Here is a 10000-nt window from a genome sequence, read left to right as displayed (position 1 = left end):
TTCTAGGTAAAGGAAGGGATAGAGAAATGTAAATGAGAAATGGGTCTTAGGTGTAAATGGGGGCGAAGAGATACACCATCACCTAGATTAAATGGGGAATATGGACCATTATTGAGAAAGGGCTCAGGGCCTGGGTGGAAGTCTTGTGAACGGTGAGGGGACAATGAGGGAAGAATGAGGGGACAGTTAGGGAAGAATGAGGGGAGAGTGAGGATACAGTGAGGGGATGGTTAGGGATACAGTGAGGGGAGAGTGAGGATACAGTGAGGATACAATGAGGGGACAATGAGGGAAGAATGAGGGGACAATTTGGGAAGAATGAGGGGACAGTGAGGATACAGTGAGGGGATGGTTAGGGATACAGTGAGGGGAGAGTGAGGATACAGTGAGGATACAATGAGGGGACAATGAGGGAAGAATGAGGGGACAATGAGGGGAGAATGAGGGGACAGTGAGGGAACAATAAGGGGATGGTTAGGGAACAGTGAGGGGAGAGTGAGGATACAGTGAGGATACAATGAGGGGACAGTGAGGGAAGAATGAGGGGACAGTTAGGGAACAATAAGGGGATGGTTAGGGAACAGTGAGGGGAGAGTGAGGATACAGTGAGGATACAATGAGGGGACACTGAGGATACAGTGAAGGGACAGTGAGGGGAGAGTGAGGGAACAGTGAGGATACAGTGAGGGGACACTGAGGGAACAGTGAGGGGAGAGTGAGGGGATAGCGTTGCCATCGCCATCACCAGCATCTCCAACACCCCTTCCACCAATACCCCCCCTCATCTCCAACAAACCCCCCCTCACCAACACCACCCTCATCTCCAACAACCTCCCCTCACCACCAATATGACCCTCATCTCCAACACAGTCATCGACCCCCATCCTTGTGGCCTCGTTGGAGCCAATTACACTGGACTGCCTTGTGTTGGGGAAGACAATTACCCATGGCCAGTTTTTCTTAATTAGCTCAAACGTTGAAGAAATCTATACCCGTTGTTGTAGTGGTGGTGGTGTGGTAGGGTGTGATAGGGGTGGTAACTACAGTACCAATCGTAGTGGGTTCCGTTGTAGTTACAGGGACTGGTAAACTACCAATCGAAGTGGTTATTACTCTTGGCGAATCGTTTTCTTTGTGTGGGGGGGGGTGTGTGATGGGGTGGTGGTGAGGGAGGGGACTTTTGTGCAGTGTGTGTGTGTATGGGTGGATAGAGTTTAAGCACTACGATTATTGTAAGGGGGAGTGATTAAAGTTCGTAGTGGTCATTACTGTAGTGGTAGAAGTGGTGATTATGGTATTAACAATTGCAGTGGCACTTCTTATAGTAGTGGGAGGGATAGCAGTGGTAATTTTTGTAGCAGTTTTTTTCAGTCTTTGTATGGAAAGAAATTATGGTTAGTTATACTGTAGCAATTATAATTGCCCATATGTATATATATATATATATATATATATATATATATATATATATATATATATATATATATATATATATATATATATATATATATATATATATATATATATATATATATATATATATTGGTTCTCAGTGAATGTAGGTTTGCGGCAGGGGTGTGTGATGTCTCCATGGTTGTTTAATTTGTTTATGGATGGGGTTGTTAGGGAGGTAAATGCAAGAGTCCTGGAAAGAGGGGCAAGTATGAAGTCTGTTGGGGATGAGAGAGCTTGGGAAGTGAGTCAGTTGTTGTTCGCCGATGATACAGCGCTGGTGGCTGATTCATGTGAGAAACTGCAGAAGCTGGTGACTGAGTTTGGTAAAGTGTGTGGAAGAAGAAAGTTAAGAGTAAATGTGAATAAGAGCAAGGTTATTAGGTACAGTAGGGTTGAGGGTCAAGTCAATTGGGAGGTGAGTTTGAATGGAGAAAAACTGGAGGAAGTGAAGTGTTTTAGATATCTGGGAGTGGATCTGTCAGCGGATAGAACCATGGAAGCGGAAGTGGATCATAGGGTGGGGGAGGGGGCGAAAATTTTGGGAGCCTTGAAAAATGTGTGGAAGTCGAGAACATTATCTCGGAAAGCAAAAATGGGTATGTTTGAAGGAATAGTGGTTCCAACAATGTTGTATGGTTGCGAGGCGTGGGCTATGGATAGAGTTGTGCGCAGGAGGATGGATGTGCTGGAAATGAGATGTTTGAGGACAATGTGTGGTGTGAGGTGGTTTGATCGAGTAAGTAACGTAAGGGTAAGAGAGATGTGTGGAAATAAAAAGAGCGTGGTTGAGAGAGCAGAAGAGGGTGTTTTGAAATGGTTTGGGCACATGGAGAGAATGAGTGAGGAAAGATTGACCAAGAGGATATATGTGTCGGAGGTGGAGGGAACGAGGAGAAGAGGGAGACCAAATTGGAGGTGGAAAGATGGAGTGAAAAAGATTTTGTGTGATCGGGGCCTGAACATGCAGGAGGGTGAAAGGAGGGCAAGGAATAGAGTGAATTGGAGCGATGTGGTATACAGGGGTTGACGTGCTGTCAGTGGATTGAATCAAGGCATGTGAAGCGTCTGGGGTAAACCATGGAAAGCTGTGTAGGTATGTATATTTGCGTGTGTGGACGTGTGTATGTACATGTGTATGGGGGGGGGGGGTTGGGCCATTTCTTTCGTCTGTTTCCTTGCGCTACCTCGCAAACGCGGGAGACAGCGACAAAGTATAAAAAAAAAAAAAAAAAAATTATATATATATATATATATATATATATATATATATATATATATATATATATATATATATATATATATATTCCTATGAGTCCACGGGGGAAATGAAACACGATAAGTTCACAAGTGCACTTTCGTGTCATAATCACATCATCAGGGGAGGGACCTATCTAATTTTCACCTTACCCATATGGGTAGTGGTGATGGGAATGGGGTAATGAACAAGATATGGATACAAGCAAAGGAAATGGAGAGAGAGAGAGAGAGAGAGAGAGAGAGAGAGAGAGAGAGAGAGAGAGAGAGAGAGAGAGAGAGAGAGATATCTTAAATACAACAGTAGAGGGAAAACTTTTGAAGAAGCTTAGTGATACGATTTACGAAAAGATAAGCTGATATGCGAAAAGATAAGCTGATATACGAAAAGAGAAGCTGATATACGAAAAGCTAAGCGGATATACGAAAAGAGAAGCTGATATACGAAAAGGTAAGCGGATATACGAAAAGATAAGCTGATATACGAAAAGATAAGCTGATATACGAAAAGATAAACTGATAGACGAAAAGATAAGCGGATATACGAAAATATAAGCGGATATACGTAAAGATAAGCTGATATACGAAAAGCTAAGCGGATATACAACACTAAGAATGGAAAGTTACGGATGTCAATGTATTGTGGGTGAGGTGTGGCACCTAACACACACATACCGTTGCTTGGAAGGGCTGGCTCGCCGTTGCTTGATTATGAGCCGAGAGAGAGAGAGAGAGAGAGAGAGAGAGAGAGAGAGAGAGAGAGAGAGAGAGAGAGAGAGAGAGAGAGAGAGAGAGTGAGTGGATGAACTGATTACATGATTATTTTCTAAGTAATATTTTCTCTCCCACCTGCCCCGGGGGAGCGAATTGATGTGGGCGCCAATTACTCTCTCTCTCTCTCTCTCTCTCTCTCTCTCTCTCTCTCTCTCTCTCTCTCTCTCTCTCTCTCTCTCTCTCTCTCTCTCTCTCTCGAAGCCTGATTAGTTCTGAGCCATATTGGTCTTCTTCGCAGATGGTCTTCTCCGCAGATTTTCTTCGCAGATGGTCTTCTTCGCAGTTGGTCTTCTTCTCAGATGGTCTTCGCCCCTATGGTGTTATAATCCTTATCCGTTGTGATGAAGGTCAGGTCAAGGCACAGGCCACCAGACCGTCGTGCTCAAGGGTCGTACCGTCGTGCTCAAGGGGTCGTACCGTCGTGCTCAAGGGGTCGTGCCGTCGTGCTCAAGGGGTCGTACCGTCGTGCTCAAGGGTTTCGTACCGTCGTGCTCAAGGGGTCGTACCGTCGTGCTCAAGGGGTCGTACCGTCGTGCTCAAGGGGTCGTACCGTCGTGCTCAAGGGGTCGTACCGTCGTGCTCAAGGGGTCGTACCGTCGTGCTCAAGGGGTCGTACCGTCGTGCTCAAGGGTTTCGTACCGTCGTGCTCAAGGATCGTACCGTCGTGCTCAAGGAGTCGTACCGTCGTGCTCAAGGAGTCGTACCGTCGTGCTCAAGGATCGTACCGTCGTGCTCAAGGGGGTCGTATGCTCAAGGGGTCATACCGTCGTGCTCAAGGGTCGTACCATCGTGTTCAAGGATCGTACCATCGTGCTCAAGGGTCGTACCGTCGTGCTCAAGGGTCGTACCATCGTGTTCAAGAATGGTGAGGTTGTGATTGAAAGAGAGTGAAGGAAACCATCATTACATGAAAATAAGAATGGTGAGGTTGTGATAGAAGTGATGATGTGAGGTCAAGAGTTTCCAATTTCCCGTCAGGTCGGGTTAATCTAAGAGCCTTGTGTCTTTCCCTCCAAGAGCGAGTGAATGTCTCCTGGGGGAACTTGACCCTTGACGTAGAACACAGGCATTGATTCACTCTGACACACACACACACACACACACACACACACACACACACACACACACACACACACACACACACACTCCCTCTCTTCCTTGGTCGATAGATGCCCTTAGCTTCTACTGCCGAAGGAGAACGGTCCTCCTTCAGGACCCCCCCGGTGTGAAATCATCCACAAATGAACTCAGAGCTGAAGGAAAGACTTTCAGAACTCCGGCCCCTGAAGGGTGGAGATAAGGGTAGAGAGTGGAGATAAGGGTAGAGAGTGGAGATAAGGGTAGAGACTGGAGATAAGGGTAGAGAGTGGAGATAAGGGTAGAGAGTGGAGATAAGGGTAGAGACTGGAGATAAGAGTAGAGAGTGGAGATAAGGGTAGAGAGTGGAGATAAGGGTAGAGAGTGGAGATAAGGGTAGAGAGTGGAGATAAGGGTAGAGAGTGGAGATAAGGATAGAGAGTGGAGATAAGGGTAGAGAGTGGAGATAAGGGTAGAGAGTGGAGATAAGGGTAGAGAGTGGAGATAAGGGTAGAGAGTGGAGATAAGGGTAGAGAGTGGAGATAAGGGTAGAGAGTGGAGATAAGGGTAGAGAGTGGAGATAAGGGTAGAGAGTGGAGATAAGGGTAGAGTTTTCTAGGATGACGAAGAAGGAGGAGGGAAGGGAGTGGTACTCGAAGCCCCTGAAGACTATTCGAACTGCTGTCAGTCCTCCTCCTCCTTCGGCGTGTGTCCTGCGAGGCAAAGGGCCAGAGACCCAGAGGTTCTGGTGCTCGAAGGGCGGCTGTTGCTAACTGGTTGGTTCGTGGCTGTAGAGGGGGGGTGTTTAGGCTTAGCCCAATCGAGTGTTAAGGGTCGTTAAGGCTGAATCATGACCCCCCAGTCGAATTCTCTTCTTCAGCGCCTTCTTCAGGTGTTCACGATCTCTTCCTCAGGGCCTTCTTCAGGTGTTCACGATAATTCCAAAACCAGACATTCTCCCGTAATTTTTTTTTTTTTTTGTATATTGGAAGTTTTCTAAAGATAACGAATCGCTTGGACAGAAGATCAAACAGAAGGTTTCTAAAGATAACGGATCACTTGAACAGACGATCAAACAGAAGGTTTCTAAAAAAAACGCATCGCTGTCAAATCTCAACACTCCTTTTCCTGACTTCTTAGCTCAATCGAACGATCTCATCTTTTTCAGTCTTTACCACTCATACGTCATATATATCTCCAATCACCATTAAGAACGAGGCTTAAGTACCTTCTAAGGTAATTAGTGGAGAAATGGAGACTCGTAAATCAAAACAGAGCAGAAATAATGATGATGTGTTTATATTCATAACTGGGGGTACACATGTTTCCTGTCTTTCATGTTTTTTCTCCTTAGACTCCCCATCGACACCTCCCCATTAGCCCCTGAAGATGGGTTTGGCCCTTACCTTCTTCTCCTCCTCTTTACCCATATCCCTCCCTTCTTACCCATCACGGCAGACATGGTAAGGCCAGAGATGATTTAGACATCATCAAGGCCAAAAAAAATACAACATCACCAGGTAGAGGAATTTAATTCGTGACCTTTTAAACGCTTATGGTACGTTTGTTACCGGGTTTTTTTTTTAAGGGGGGCATTTGAATTAAATGTCTTTGTTGATGTATTGATACAGTTGGATATATATATATATATATATATATATATATATATATTCGGTGATATATCACATATGTTAATATTATATAAAAGTTAGTTTAACTTTAAGACATGTGTATATAAACAATGGTCCATTGAGATTAAAATTACATCCCCGTTGTTAGATTTAACCTGACAGTCATATTAACATCGCTCTAAATATGATCGGATTATCTTTTAATCATCTTTCGAAGGTTTTAAGTTAATCTAACTTTAACATAGGTATTTAAACATTGTTTCTTGGAGTTTAACATCACCCCTTCGTTTTGTTAAAATGATATAGCCATATTAACATCCTTCTAAGTATGTTCAAATTATCTTTGAATCATCTTTTGAAAAGTCTTTTCTAAATATCTTTCAAAGTCAATCCTTGTTATGATAACGCATTTAATTGCTTTTTAAACCCACGCGTTATTAAATACAATGACAGGAAACGACTCAAATGATAAGAAAGATGAGAAAAATGGTAATAATAAAATGTATATTGTTCCCAACTGTTCCCATCCCTTGAAGAGAAACAAAAAAAAATGTATATATTGATTTGGATAGTGAATAGACGTTTGAGATTGACGGATATATATTTTTTCTCCAGTCAATGTTCAAATACTGAATCTGTTCATTTGTTGTTTACAATCATTTACATTTAACACAGCGATTAAATAAAAGTATAATAAAATGTTAGTTGCACAATCGAGATGGAGTGGATTTCTTTTTTCGTTTTAGAATATGTTCAAGGTTCGTCATTGCCTTTCGTTCAAATGTTCAGTGATATCAGTGGGTAGCGATGAACATTGAGCTAGGCATGGATCGAAGGTTTATGGAAAAATGTATGGTTTGATATTGAACATTCTGATACACTGGGAAGAAGGTGCGTGACCTAGTTTTGAACATTTTGATAGACTGGTGAACGTGTACATGACCTAGTATTGAACATTTTGATAGACTGGTGAACGTGTGCATGGCCTGGTTTTGAACATTTTGATAGACTGGTGAACGTGTGCGTGACCTAGTATTGAACATTTTGATAGACTGGTGAACGTGTACGTGACCTGATATTGAACATTTTGATAGACAAGTGAGAGAGACAGTATTTATACCCCGATATTGAACATTTTCAAAGACAGTTCAAAAGGTCTATGACTTGTTATTTGAACATTGTGATCATTTACCAATCTCTAACATTAGGTATTATCATTTCAAAGGATTAAAAATCCATCTAGTTAAAGCCAGCGTCTCATTACACATCTTTTAATTAACCAATGAACGATTCTGGGTTCAAAATTCCTGAAGTTATTGAACACATGGCCAGACTTCCGTCTAACACAGAACCATTGTCTTTTAAAAAGGCAAATGATAGCAATATGATTAGATGCAAATAAAAAAACAATATGTACATTGGTGATCTCATATCGTCGAAAAAAAAAAACCATTTTTAAATACATATCGAGTCATTTGCATATATATATATATATATATATATATATATATATATATATATATATATATATATATATATATATATATATATATACACCTCTCGTAAATATGTAGTATGAATAGCAAACTTGTATATTGAATAAGATAAAAGTGTTATATGAAACCCCTCCACATAATGTATTAGAAATAAGATCAATTCACTTACCTATTTACTTCTAACGTAGTTCAAAACTCTATATTTTCTGCTAACTCTTCTATCGAAGTCTGTTTCATGTATATCTTTTCTTTATCACTGGAGAGAAAGAGAAGTTAAATCATCAACATCAATGTCCTTTTTTTTTTTTTTGCATGTAACTGACTTTTTTCACAATGGAAAATATATATATATGTATATACTGAAGTTTGTTTTCTGGTGGGTAAGATATACTTCTCAGTGTGACACTTTGTGTATATAAAGTTTGATCTATATTAAGTTTGGAGAATCACTCGTTATCCTTCCCCCCAAAAAAATGATGAAGAAATTATCGTAGATAATGTCAGTAATGGTTGGGTGGAGAGAGGGGGAAAGAAGGTGGGGGGAAAATGTAAACACTGAGGTTGGATGACACCACGGAGCTAGAGCGTTTGAAAAGTTGGCCGTGCGCCGGGGGAGGGCAGCAGCGCCACCACGCAGGTGTTGCCTTGTGGACGACCGAGGTGGATCTGATCTGGTATAGCTCCCGGCTGCCACCCAGCCAGCCACCCAGCCAGCCACCCAGCCACCCAGCTGCTGCCAGCGCCGCCAGCGTTGCCAGCGCCGCCACTTGCACACCTCAACCCTCAATCGTGTGTCGCGAGCTGTTTGGAAAAGGTCTCTCTCTCTCTCTCTCTCTCTCTCTCTCTCTCTCTCTCTCTCTCTCTCTCTCTCTCTCTCTCTCTCTCTCTCTCTCTCTCTCAAGTGAGAGCAGCGTTTTGAGCACCCAATTGCCTGTTAATACAAACAGACTTACTTCACCCACGCCCTCCCACTCTCTCTCCTCAACTTACCCACGCCCTCCACTCTCTCCTCAACTTACCCACGCCCTCCCACTCTCTCTCCTCAACTTACCCACGCCCTCCACTCTCTCTCCTCAACTTACCCACGCTCTCCACTCTTTCCTCAACTTACCCACGCCCTCCCACTCTCTCTCCTCAACTTACCCACGCCCTCCACTCTCTCTCCTCAACTTACCCACGCCCTCCACTCTCTCTCCTCAACTTACCCACGCCCTCCACTCTCTCTCCTCAACTTACACACGCCCTGGAGCCCCCAAGCTTGCTGGTCTGGCATGGCTAATCACCCTATTAACAAGTCGTCAATACGATCCCAAAGCTGGTTCGTCAATGGGCATTTATCTAAGCTCCCCATCTGGGGTGACGTAGGATAGTAATTACTGTTAACTTCCCCTAAAGGACTCCCCAGGTCCTTGTACGTTGGCTGACCCATCCCATCTCATCCACGTCTGTGTCTCCATCATCCTTCTATGTCGTGGCTGGTCTCTATCCCACTGTGGCAACCCATCCCTTCTATCCCTGCTCTCATTTTCATCCTCTGAACCATCTGCTGGACTATCCTGTCTCCATCTATAGTGGTGAGTGAGGGACGGAGGAGCCTTCTGCTGTACTATCCTGTCTCCATCTATAGTGGTGGGTGGGGAGGGAGGAGCCTTCTGCTATACTATCCTGTCTCCATCTATAGTGGTGGGTGGGGAGGGAGGAGCCTTCTGCTATACTATCCTGTCTCCATCTATAGTGATGACTGGGAGGGAGGGAGGAGCCTTCTGCTATACTATCTTTCTCTAAATTATAAATTCATGTTTCTGCTGGCGTCCTACATTAGATAACCTCGTCAGGGACCGAAAGGTTGTGCAATAAATCTAATTTTCATAGACCTCCATGCACTTCCATGCCACCCCACACTTATGATGTACCCCCATCTCGAACCCCTTATATATGATGTACCCCCATCTCGAACCCCTTATTTATGATGTACCCCCATCTCGAACCCCTTATATATGATGTACCCCCATCTCGAACCCCTTATTTATGATGTACCCCCATCTCGAACCCCTTATATATGATGTACCCCCATCTCGAACCCCTTATTTATGATGTACCCCCATCTCGAACCCCTTATTTATGATGTACCCCCATCTCGAACCCCTTATTTATGATGTACCCCCATCTCTAACCCCTTATTTATGATGTACCCCCATCTCGAACCCCTTATATATGATGTACCCCCATCTCGAACCCCTTATTTATGATGTACCCCATCTCGAACCCCTTATTTATGATGTACCCCCATCTCTAACCCCTTATTTATGATGT

The 10000-nt window shown here is 43.5% G+C and overlaps 2 protein-coding genes across 5 annotated transcripts in view; one reads left to right on the top strand and one right to left on the bottom strand.

Annotated features, from left to right (window-relative positions):
* LOC139747985 (neuropeptide SIFamide receptor-like) overlaps nucleotides 1–8403 on the bottom strand; it is a 140286-nt gene extending 131883 nt beyond the window's left edge. The window contains exon 1 of the mRNA XM_071660507.1: nucleotides 7857–8403. The gene's annotated coding sequence lies outside the window, so the exon portion shown is untranslated. The remainder of the gene's footprint in view (nucleotides 1–7856) is intronic.
* LOC139747986 (equilibrative nucleoside transporter 1-like) overlaps nucleotides 1–10000 on the top strand; it is a 177951-nt gene that overhangs the window by 101726 nt on the left and 66225 nt on the right. The window lies entirely within an intron of this gene.

The sequence above is a fragment of the Panulirus ornatus genome, chromosome 71 (assembly GCF_036320965.1).
Source record: "Panulirus ornatus isolate Po-2019 chromosome 71, ASM3632096v1, whole genome shotgun sequence".
In the NCBI taxonomy this organism is placed as follows: Eukaryota; Metazoa; Arthropoda; class Malacostraca; order Decapoda; family Palinuridae; genus Panulirus; species Panulirus ornatus.
This window is presented reverse-complemented; position numbering and strand designations above follow the sequence as displayed.